Below are 12,500 nucleotides of genomic sequence, written 5' to 3'. Positions count from 1 at the left end.
GTTTCTGGTGTAACTAAAACAAAACAAAAAAAATTATGTTCTGAACCCATTTGTATTATTTTTTATTTCTAAAATTGTGCTTCTTTAATTAGACACATTTCTAGTTCGTGATCGTTATTCCAATAGTTGGAATTTTGTTTATGCTCTGGATATAAACATATTCACCGTAAAGTCCTTTTTTTTCTCTCTCTCTTTTCGTTACTACCATCATTCCATGTTTACCTGTAATCACTATTTCATCAGAAATTATTTTGATCAAAGTATACTGAAAATATTCTAATTCCCTAGTCAATTTAAGGTTATTTTTTCTAAATAAACGTAGGCAGATAATTTTTGAACTTATCTAATGTATTAAGTACTGACCTTGTAAGGACACCGATCCCTTCGTCGTCCAGAAAATCGACAAACTACTTATTTATTTAAATTCTCTCTTCGCCACACTGTGGTTTCCTATGTATATATATTCCGCTCTACCAGAGCTACATTTTGATATATGTATCGTTTCATAACATGTTTCTCTTAACCCATAATTCATATATTTGTAAGTGTAAGAAAACATATATTTTGGCGGGCACTTCAATCTGATTTGGCGCCAACGTCATCCTACTTTTCCGTCCGCACCTTGTAATATACTTCCATGCACATTCGAATAAAGTATCAGTTGATCTTGGTGACGCTTGTCTCACTGTCCTCACAACTGGTGACCCCGGAGTTGAAAGTAGCATCAGCGGTTTTGGCTTTGCCATTAACGGACTTATTACTGCCGTGCTACCTTCTACATACTCCGTTACCTTAGGCACGAGCCTGCCTTTGGTTCTCCCACACTTCGGTGAACGTAAGGCAGTAGGATGAGCTTAACCGACATATCAACTTCTCACCTCTTCGCCGACTCGTCGTCTGGCCACGATGCAGGAAGCAACACGCCCATCGCACCCAACGGCCTCGCCTCCACGCCCAAAGTCAAACTGCCGCCCTTTTCTCAACATAACACCGCTTCCTGGTTCCTGAGAGCGGACGTACTCTTCCGCGTCGCTAGACTCAGCGACTCCTGCGCCAAGGCTGACATCGTTCTCACCTCCATACCTGAAGAAGTATTCGACAAAATTTCCCCATGGCTCGACGCCCAGGCCGGCCAAGTTTCATACGACGACCTGAGAACGAAACTCATCGGTATCTACTCCCTCTCTGTCTCAGCAAGGGCACAGAAAGTACTGGACCTCGCCGGCAAGCCCATGGGTGACACATCTCCTGTCGAGGCGTGGGACGAGCTAAACGGTCTGCTTATGCTCCCCGAAACAGACAGCAACAGCCGACGACGTGAGATTAGCTTATCTCGCGAAATCTTTCTTCGACGCCTACCACAGGACGTACGGGCCCAATTGACAGACACCGACAAGCTCCCGAAGAACGAACTCCTGTCGAAGGCTCAGAAGCTCCACGAGGCCTCCAAAGCATCTCGCCTCGGAACATCATCGTCAACACCGCCTCCGTTCTCCTCCTTCCGCAGCTGCTCTTCCATAGACTCCTCGGCAATGGCCCTTGAGGACGACGAGATCAACATTCTATCAAGAGAGAAACCACCGCAACCGACGCGACCGAACCCTAGGCCTAACCCGGCATGGTGCTTCTACCACCAACAGTTCGGCAGTGACGCCAAGAAATGTAGAGCACTATGCAGTTTCCCTAGAAGACGACGCCAGAAGCATCCACCTGCCACCATCCCACCGCAGTTAACCAAAACAAGATTGGTTTTTGTATCCTCGATACCATTTCCAACCGTAGACTCATGGTGGACACCGGCGCAATGCAGTCAACGTTCCCTCCTTCGAAGTCCCACCTAGACCGTGGTCCCGACAAAAACGCTCCCTCACTCATCGCCGCCAACGGATCTCCCATACGGTGCTATGGGATCAAGACCCTCAAGATATCTATCATGGGCCGTTCGTATTCTTGGCCCTTCGCTATCGCCGACGTCAATCGCCCCCTCCTCGGTGCGGATTTCCTCGCCCACCATGGACTCCTCGTCGATGTCGCTAACAGACGTCTCATCGACACGGGAACCTGCCAGTCTCGCGCCCTAGAACACGGCCCTGCAACAATGTCCGTATCCGCCGTAACGACGCACCCCTACGCCGACCTCCTACGAGAGTTTCCCGAAGTTTTCAAGCCCGAGCTCCGACACTCGCCAGGTTCCCCGTCCAAGCATGGTATCTACCACCACATCACAACTCCCTCTCACGCCAAATTCCGCCGCCTCCCGCCTCAGAAACTGAAGGGTGCCAAACGCGCCTTCGAGGACATGGAACGCATGGGTATCTGTAAGAAAGCATCGAGCCCCTGGGCATCACCCCTGCACATGGTTAAAAAGCCGGACGGGTCCTGGAGACCTTGCGGTGACTACAGGCGCCTCAACCTCATCACAACGCCCGATCATTACCCGCTGCCCAACATGCAGGACCTAACGAACACGTTGCACGGCGCAAAGTTTTTTACCAAAAGGGACCTCCTCAAGTCTTACTTCCAGGTCCCCGTATTCCCGGAAGATATCCCGAGAACTGCCATTGTAACGCCGTTCGGATCCTACACCTTCGCATACTCAACCTTCGGTCTACGCAACGCCGGGGCGACCTTCCAACGACTAATGGATAGCATTCTGGGTGACCTACCTTTCTGCGTCTGCTACGTCGACGACATCCTGATATTCTCGAAAACCAAGGAGGAACACCGGGGACACGTCCGCACCGTCCTAAAGCGCCTACAAGAGAACGGCCTAGTCGTAGACTTCGACAAATGCACGTTCGGTGCGGAGGGAGTGGATTTCCTTTGTCACCGCGTATCCTCGCGCGGGGTAAAACCCATGACAACCAAGGTCGACGCCATCAGGAAGTTCCCAATGCCTACGACCATCCGCCAACTTCAGGAGTTCTTGGGAATGGTCAATTACTACAGGCGCTTCATCCCCAACATCGCACAAACCCTGTCACCCCTCGACGACGTCCTGAAAGGAAAAGCAAAAAAACTCGAGTGGGGTTTGCCCCAGCAACAGGCATTCGCTCGGACGAAGGATGCCCTTGCGAATGCCACCACCCTGGCTCATTTCGACAACAACGCGCCCCTGCGACTAACGACCGACGCCAGCAACGTCGCCTGCGGGGCTGTGCTTGAGCAACTCGTCGATGGTTCTTTTCGACCGCTGGCATTCTTCAGCAAGAAATTGAAACCCGCCGAAACAAGATACAGCACCTTCGATAGGGAACTCCTCGCCGTCTACCTCGCCGTCCGCCACTTCAGGCACATCTTGGAGGGTACCCCTTTCACAATCGCGACGGACCATCAACCCCTCGTACACGCCTTCACGAAATCGACGGACGCATGGTCCTCCCGACAACAACGTCATCTCGCATCAATCGCCGAATTCGGGTGCACCATACGTTACGTCCCAGGAAAGAAAAACCCAGTCGCGGACGCCCTTTCAAGGATTGAAATTGACGCGATCCACCTGGGAATCGACTACGCCAATCTCGCAACCGAACAACGCACCGACCGAGAAGCACAGGATCACCTGACGGAGCCATCCGCGCTCAAGATAAGTGCGATTCCCCTCAGACCAGCAGGAGTAACTATTCTTTGCGACACCAGCACGGGCCGCCCACGTCCCTGGGTACCAGCCTCCTGCAGAAGGAAAATATTCGATATCATCCATGGACTTTCGCACCCCTCAGGACGCACCACCGCTCGCCTTCTGTCTGAAAAGTTTGTCTGGCCAGGGATAAAAAAGGACGCCCGGGAATGGGCGAAGTCATGCATCAACTGCCAGTCAAGGAAGGTCAGCCGTCACACCGAATCGGGGGTAGGCGATTTTCCCCAGCCAAAAAGACGTTTCGGCCATATACACATCGACGTCATGGGACCATTGCCCCCTTCTGGATCTGCTCGCTACCTACTTACAATCATCGATAGCTCCACGAGGTGGTTGGAGGCATCGCCGATGACCGAAGCTATGACTCAAGCATGTGCCGAAGCCCTCCTGTCAAGCTGGGTGAGCAGGTTTGGCGTTCCTGACGACATCACGACTGACAGAGGCCCCGCTTTCCTCTCAGAAATATGGCTCGCTTTGGCGAACCTGATGGGGACGACGCTCCACAGCACCACGGCATACAACCCCGCGGCAAACGGCATGGTCGGAAGAACTCACTGCGCCCTCAAGGCGTCCCTGATGGCGAGCTGCACCGACGGGGACTGGAAATCACGACTTCCTTGGGTACTCCTCGGCCTTCGCACCGCCCCTCGCGCAGACGGCGAACCTTCGCCCGCCGAAAAGGTTTACGGGGAAGCGCTCGCAGTTCCTGGCGAATTCTTTCCCTCATCGACCGACGACACGCAGCTGGATCACCTAAGGGACATCACCAGGAAGTTCAGGACGTGTGTCAAAACTTACCAGGACAGAACCAAGCACTTAAAGCCAAAAAGCCTGGATGACTGCAGGTACGTTTTCGTCCGTGTCGACGCTCATCGACAACCACTGACTAGACCTTATCGAGGTCCCTACCGGGTAATTAAAAAGAAAACAAAAGCCTTCCTTCTCGACGTCCATGGCCAAGAGGACTGGGTCTCAATAGACCGCGTGAAACCAGCGTTTCTCGAAGGAAGCGACACCGCCTCCGCTGGACCTGGCAGACCCAGAGTTCCGCCTCAAAACAAGCTGCCCAACGAAAGAAAAATCATCAAATGACGACAAGAGGAAGAGATCCTTACACCGACCGCCAGCGCGCTCCTCCGTTCAAAAACAAGAGGAACCCTCCGACGCTCGAAAAGATACGAAGATTGATCATCAGCCCTCTACGCCGCCCGATGTCTTGGGGGGGGGGGGGTACTTGTAAGGACACCGATCCCTTCGTTGTCCAGAAAATCGACAAACTACTTATTTATTTAAATTCTCTCTTCGCCACACTGTGGTTTCCTATGTATATATATATTCAGCTCTACCAGAGCTACATTTTGATATATGTATCGTTTCATAACATCTTTCTGTTAACCCATAATTCATATATTTGTAAGTGTAAGAAAACACATATATTTTGGCGGGCACTTCAATCTGATTTGGCGCCAACGTCATCCTACCTTTCCGTCCGCACCTTGTAATATACTTCCGTGCACATTCGAATAAAGTATCAATTGATCTTGGTGACGCTTGTCTCACTGTCCTTACAACCTCATAATGATGTTATTAACATAATTCAGTAATTATAACTAACTGCACCAAAAGAAGAAGTAATGAATGATACAAGAGATTATGAATGAAAAAATCTTAATATGTTTAAAAAATAGAAATCGTCAACTCGTAGTAATTGTCACATTTCGTAATATATAAAAGTTTATAGAGACTTCAAAGAACTTCTTTAACAATTTTTCCAATTTTTTTTTTTCAGGAAAATTTATCACAAAATAATAAACAAAATATAAAGTAAAGAAGAAGAACTGTATAACAGGTGACTTTACTTCAACGAAAGTTAATATGGTAACTACAAGAGAATGCTAATTTTGTGGCCGACTCTAACCTTTCACCGGTGACTTACTATTAAGTGTTGTTTTAAGCTCTGCATGATTTTGATAAGAGATATTTTAGCTGATATATTGGAACCTATATCAATTGAAGGTGGTAGTGAAATTATATGGAGATGTTTACGGCGCATTCTAATATTCTATTTACATTTATGACTTGACCTATCTTATCCATGTAATAGAATGTTTTCTTTCCGAATCTAAATGAAAGAGATATCTCAAAGGTAGTCGATCATTATTCAACAAGGTAAAGGGAGTTGCATAAGAGAGGTTTTCAATAGTGTCAAAAAGATGGCATCTGTAAATCAATATGTAGCAAATATTAGGGTACTACTCTTTTTGTACTGATGACCATATGTTCCAATAAGGATATTTCTGTTCAAATGACATAGGTAAAGAGATATTTTGAATAGAAGTGGCCTCTTTTGCTCGTTCAGTTTCATGTGTGATTATAATTCAGAAAAAAATGATATGGAATATTTCAAGAATAACACATTGAATCATGGTAACGAAACGTCATATCAACTGTTGCCTCCATTATTAGTTATTCTTATATTTGATATGAAACTGTACCTCGTTTCAAGACATTTCCCTATAGGTGACTAACCTGATAAAGTACTTAGAGAATTATATATTTCATTTTCTTTTTCGGGAATCTTTCATCGCATTTTGATAGGTAGGGAAGTTTAGGGTTCAATAATTTTTTTGTTTTGGTGCAACATTGTTAGATTACTTAACATATAAAGAAAAGTTTTGTAAACTATCTGTATGGGTAATAGAGAGAGAGAGAGAGAGAGAGAGAGAGAGAGAGAGAGAGAGAGAGAGAGAGAGAGAGAGAGAGAGAAGAGAGAGAGAGAGAGGTCCTTTAATTTTCACCTTCCAGTTCTTGTGTAAATTTCTCTAATTTGGATAATGAAGAAACATATCGCTTTGCCTCCCAAACCCGATTCCATAATCCTAATGGTGGTGCTGGCAAAATCCTGATGAAGACGCTTATGAAGGTTAATGGTACCATTAAGCTGGATAAAGGGAGCTGTTGGGAGCTCTCCTCATCTCAAACATTTTCCGTCGTCGAGAAAGCTAAAGTTTAGCAAAAGGGGTGTGGTGTGATAGCTACTGTATCGTAAAGGGTTATGGTCGGTTAGAAGGTTTTTTTTTCATTTATGGGTGATGGTAAATAAAAAAGAAAAAAAATACTTATTATATTTAGGCTTTCTTTTTCAAGAAATACAGATTTATTCGATATACATTTAGACACCTGCACTTTGCAAATATTTCAACAAGATTTAGGCTACCCTTAAACTTGCACTCATTGGTGTAGACGCAACAGTTCCTCCTTTAATAGAACCAGATGATTCTCATTCACTGCCCAAAGGTAAAGGCAACCCTTCTGGCTGAGCTTGACAGTAGGCAGTTAGGAGAATCTTGATCTCCCTCAATTCAATGTTTTTTTTTTTTTTTTTTTTTTTTTTTTTTTGAGGTAAAACTATCTAGCTTAGCTCTTCGATCTCATGAAATTAGAGCTTTCGTGATAGATCTAGATGCTTATGGAGGTGTAGACATAGATGGTATTTTTTTTCTAATAAGACTGTAGATATCTTGACTATAAAGTTATTTGTTATTTTGCGCAAGTTACCAATAAGAGAACCTTTCAGCATTTTCTGGAGAATTGGTAATGTTACGTTATTATGTAAATGTGTTTGTGGCAGCTGAAGTCCACCTGAATATCGCTTAATTTTCATTGCTCCCATATTATCTGTAGTTTTTTAATGTCTTTTGGCTAAATCTCTAATAAGTTTGCAGGATGTATTCATCTGTTCCCTAGTTTGTCATTTGGTTTGTCGTAAAGGCCTTGGAGCATAAGATACCTTTCTTACAGCTTCCAATGCTGTACTGAAATCCCTTGATTGTGGTCAGGAAGGTCGTATGACTGGCCTTGATTTCAGTGCTACCTTTGACCGTGTTAATCATGAGGCCATTGTCTTCAAACTCATGCAGTTGGGAGTGGGTCGGTCTCTTTTTAGTATCAGTATAAAGTTTTTAAGTAATAGATCGCAAAGAGTTGTTGGAGACCATACTGATTATAAGAATATGATAGCTGGTGTTCCTCAGAATAGTGTTCTTGACCCATTACATTTCATACTATATACACATGACATGTGGTTTGGCCTAGAAAACAAGCTCGTTTCATATGCAGAGGATCCTACTCTCTTTGCATCATTCCATCTCCAGAATATAAATCTGGGGTTATTGAGTCCCTCAAAAGAGATATAGCTGAAATTAGTTCAAGGTGCAAATCATGGGACATGAAACTGAATCCTAATAAAACTCAAATTATGATTTCAAATAGGTCAAGGATAATGATAATGATTCTTTAACTCTGTATGACCCTTTTAAAATTTTAGGTGTGATTTTCGACGGCACATTTAATTTTGAGAAAATCGTTAGTTTTGTCTCTTCTTCAATTGCAAAAAAAAAACGGATTATTGAGAAAGTATTTAAAGCTGACGAATTGTTTTAATTATTTCTTTCTAGCTTGTTTTGAGTATTGTTCTCCAGTCTGGCCTTCAGCTGCTTATTCTCATATTAATTAGTTGGACAGAACCTACAGTCTACATATACTAATCCCGATCTAGATATTAATATCTGGCACACGTCGTTCAATTACTTCGTTATGCATGTGGCATAAGATTTTTCATACTTCTTATTATACTTTACATTAACATCATCCCGGACAGTAACATCATGTTGGTAATACTAAGTATGAAGGTTATTTTAATAGTAGGGCATTCTCCATTATGAAGCTCAATGCTGCACAGTATTCTAGAACTTTTATTCCAGCAATGACCAGATTGTGTAATGATTTTCCGAATCGAGCAGTTGAATCGTTAGAACTTGGAAAGTTGAAAGTTGCAGCAAATTGTTTTATGTTGAACAGGGTGACATAAGTCTTTTTGCTATAATTTATATATGAAAGATCTGATTTAATGTTGTTACTGTTTTTATAGAATTCTATTTTAATTGTTTATTACTCTTCGTATAGTTTATTTGTTTTCTTGTTTCCTTTCCTCACTGGCCTATTTTCCCCCTTGAAGCCATTTGGAGTATAGTATATTGCTTTCCCAAATAGGCTTGTAGCTTAGTTGGTAATAATAATAATAATAATAATAGGAATTGTGTATTGATGTTCGGTGAACAAATAAAACGTTCCGCTACATACTAGAAATGAGGATACCCTTCAGATTCCCTCAAAAAGAAGAAGAAAAAAATAGGTGTCATGTAATGTAAGGTACTGGGAAATTATTACAGTACAATTACATATAAGGAAGAAACAAAGTTTTAACACTTCCCCTTTGTAGTTTCCAAAATTTGAGAGAATAGAATTTTTTCGCGTTATGAAGTATAGCGAAAAATAATTGTCCTAACGACATGAAAGCAGATCTTAGTGTCTTGTTACTAAAGTTCGGTTGTTATGTAGGTAGTGGCTAGTGGGATTTTAGTGCGGGGTAAAACATATTCGATGTTTCAAGAGGTATTCACAAAGTGGGTTACTTTCTAGCGCACGCCAACCTGAGCAAGTCTAATTTATTATTATTATTATTATTATTATTATTATTATTATTATTATTATTATTATTATTATTATTATTAATTGTTATTATTATCATTATTATTATTATCAATTTATTATTAATTATTAATTATTATTCTTATTATTATTATTATTAGTAGTAGTAGTAGTAGTAGTAGTACTAGTAGTAGTAGTAGTAGTAGTAGTAGTACATAAGTGAGGTTCCACCACTCAAATTTGGTTTATACCTAGAATTAACAGGTTTCCATATTCTTTTTTTTTTTTAAACTGGAGATGATTTTTTTTTTTTTTATTATTCATGGATTTCCCTGGGCGGCAGAGGAGGCTTAAATATCAATTTGAATGATTTTAGGTTCATATTTTTTTTCAGAAATGCAGTGCTATACCAATACAAAAGTTTCTAGAAGTTATTGGAATATGTAATTTTGTATCATACTGCTTTTTAAAAGAATGATTTATTGGAAAAATAAACATGGCGTCAACCGGCGCGGTGCGGTGTAATGCAGTTTAATGTTTTATTATGTTCATACATGTAGAGGATGCGGAGTGAAGTGAGGCTCCCAATAGTTTTAATACCTTAGAAAAGAACTATACTTCCAAAAACATAGACTATTGAGTTAATGTTTTGCTGGACTTATATGGCTTTCACTATTCAGTCTATTTCAAATTTAATTCCTATAAGTAGCATTAATTGCTTTAGAAATAAATTTATGTTACATCTGTGATCAAAAGTTTGTTCCTACTCCGAGTGTAGCCAATTAAACTTTGGTCAAATTTGAGTTTCCCAAACTCATTGCGTCAGTTAAGCTTAACTTGATTAACGGTTGAACCAAGGTCTATATATATATATATATATATATATATATATATATATATATATATATATATATATATATATATATATATATCTGGACCGTGGGTTGAACAAACGGGAGAAGGAACGGTCAGTCACCTTGTTGCTGCACTCATGGAAACATACTATATTTATCAAACACTATTTAGGTATACATATTTATAATTTTTTTTTTGCAAGATAAAACACTCTTAATTTCAAAATGTTCTAATTAGATGAATAAATTGTAACCTTATAATCTGGTTGTTAAATTTTGTCGCTAAAAGGTCGATGTCATGCAATGCAGTTTCCATTTGAAAAAAAACTGTCACAGAACATATTAACGTGTTTATTCTCAAATTGAAAGGAAAAAGGTTTATAACTGGCGTTTATTATATGCATGAAAGACACTATGGCCAAAGACAACAATAATATGACTTTGGGAATATACACCTCTTTAAGTAAAAAAGAATACTCATAGCTTCAAATTAAGAAAATTCTCTTTACAAAGCTCCAACACAAAACAGTTTTCCATTATGCTATGAAATTTGAAATGAGAAGGGAGCATATAAGGCAATGTCAGTTAATTTGGCTATAGGAAACTTTGCATGTTGGAAAATAAACATACATTAACAACAAAGGACTAAAATTCACTTGCTTTATGCTTCTTTGGTCATTTTTCCGATTCGTTATCCGATGATGGATTCGTATGATACACATCCATCTTCCAGGTCTGATCCTTTTCTAAAGTTATCTTCAGTTTATTGGCACCATCTTGTTTTGTATACCAGTTTTCTGTTCCTTTGTCGGTGTTAAAATTTTCTGCCAATTCGTCACTTTTAATCCTTACCTGGTGAACCTCCGCCTAGATTGTTGCAGTTTTTATTGCACTGGTTCCTATTTCTTGTGATAATCCATGTTCCTCGGTTTGATTAATTATTTCCTCGTCACTGTCAGCCAAACATTTTCCATCATCATTTTCTGATCCTTTCTTGAAAGGTTCTTTCCTTAAATAATCAAAACTTTCATTTGTTTCGACATTTTCTTTTTCCAGAACTGGCTTAGGCTGAATAAAAGTTTCTTTATCCAAAGTGTTGTCTTTGTCAGATACCGTTGCGTAGTCTCACTATTATTGTTTGTTTTTGTTTTAAAAGAAAACATTCCCTCAAATATCACAAAAATGGGGTGCACACTAACTGTGTTGCATATTAGGCAACAACAAACATGTTTTAGGTGCAAAGAAGTTGGGCATGGGGTAAAAGGTTGTACATTAGAAGGTACGAGACCTTCGTTTAGCGAGGATGATTTCCCTGACATGGCCCCTGACCAGAAAAGGAATTCAATTAATCTCATTTTTGCTGTCCCTACTCCTATCAAGTAACCTTTTAGTGGGCCCTCAACATATATGTTATGTCTTATTCCTTTTACTTTTCCATACTTTGATAATACTGAATTTTATATTTCGTCTTCAAGTTCAAATGTAGCATACCTTATAGACACATATGTAACAGCGGAATCTAAATTAAAAAATTTTACCTGTCCACATTTCTCAGAACTAATTTCTTTGTCTTCGAATTGTTTCATAATGTCAGAAAACAATTCCGGGGTCACTTTAACGATAACTCTATTCTTATTCAGCATCTGCACGCCTATTATAGTATTAGCATTCAATTTCATAAATGAAAATATCATATCACTCACAATTTCCATAGATGGGTAGGCAGAAAACTGCAACCCAAAAAGAGTCCTTTCTCTCAAGTACCGTTGAACGATACATGATTTTGCAGAATTTTTTTGGAAAAAACTCTCAAAAGATGGCACCACCGTCATTCTCTAACCTTCTATATATGCCACAAATCACAGAATGCTCATAAACCTCTCACTACATTTCCATTCGGTGAAAAACTCAGGTTTCAAAGGAAATTGTCTAAGAATTCAGGTGTAGCTCCCTCAACAACTTATTTACTTCGCTCTTCTTCTTCATCTCCACATACGTGAATTAATTATATTTCCTTTACCCAAAATCATTGTTTTTCATGCGTTTCATCTCGTCCATGTCCGCATCCCGGGAATATCTAACCGAATGCATGAGTGCAGAATTGTTTTATTTCTATCTTATTTGTTTTCTTAAAGTGGCCAAAGGCTTTCATTTATAACATCCCTGTGATGAAATAAATTTCTAATTTTGCTGCATCCTGTACAACAGTAAGTCAACGGCAAGTGGAGCCTAATTTTACACTTGCCTATTGGGACACAAGGCTAGAGTCTCTTCCTCTCTCCGTCTCTCTATTTTGAGAGAGAGAGAGAGAGAGAGAGAGAGAGAGAGAGAGAGAGAGAGAGAGAGAGAGAGAGAGAGAGAGAGAGAGAGAGAGAGAGAGATGGATACCAGTGAATGTTTTACCAAAAAGAGTGGTTATTGTTCATCTGGGACGCCTGTTGTCATGTCCAGGACTTGGATGAATTTTATTTCCCTTGGTAAAAAACCCTCGTTTTCATTTGTTTCATCTCATCCAT

The 12,500-nt window shown here is 40.8% G+C and overlaps 2 pseudogenes; one reads left to right on the top strand and one right to left on the bottom strand.

Moving 5' to 3' along the window:
- The window catches only part of LOC137640773 (piggyBac transposable element-derived protein 3-like), a 10,791-nt pseudogene extending 6,612 nt beyond the window's left edge, over positions 1-4,179 (bottom strand).
- Positions 4,178-12,500, top strand: part of LOC137640772 (piggyBac transposable element-derived protein 3-like) — a 31,268-nt pseudogene continuing 22,945 nt past the window's right edge.

This window comes from Palaemon carinicauda, chromosome 5 (assembly GCF_036898095.1).
Source record: "Palaemon carinicauda isolate YSFRI2023 chromosome 5, ASM3689809v2, whole genome shotgun sequence".
Lineage (NCBI taxonomy): Eukaryota > Metazoa > Arthropoda > Malacostraca > Decapoda > Palaemonidae > Palaemon > Palaemon carinicauda.
The sequence above is the reverse complement of the archived record's forward strand: the minus strand, read 5'-3'. Positions and strand labels throughout refer to the sequence as shown.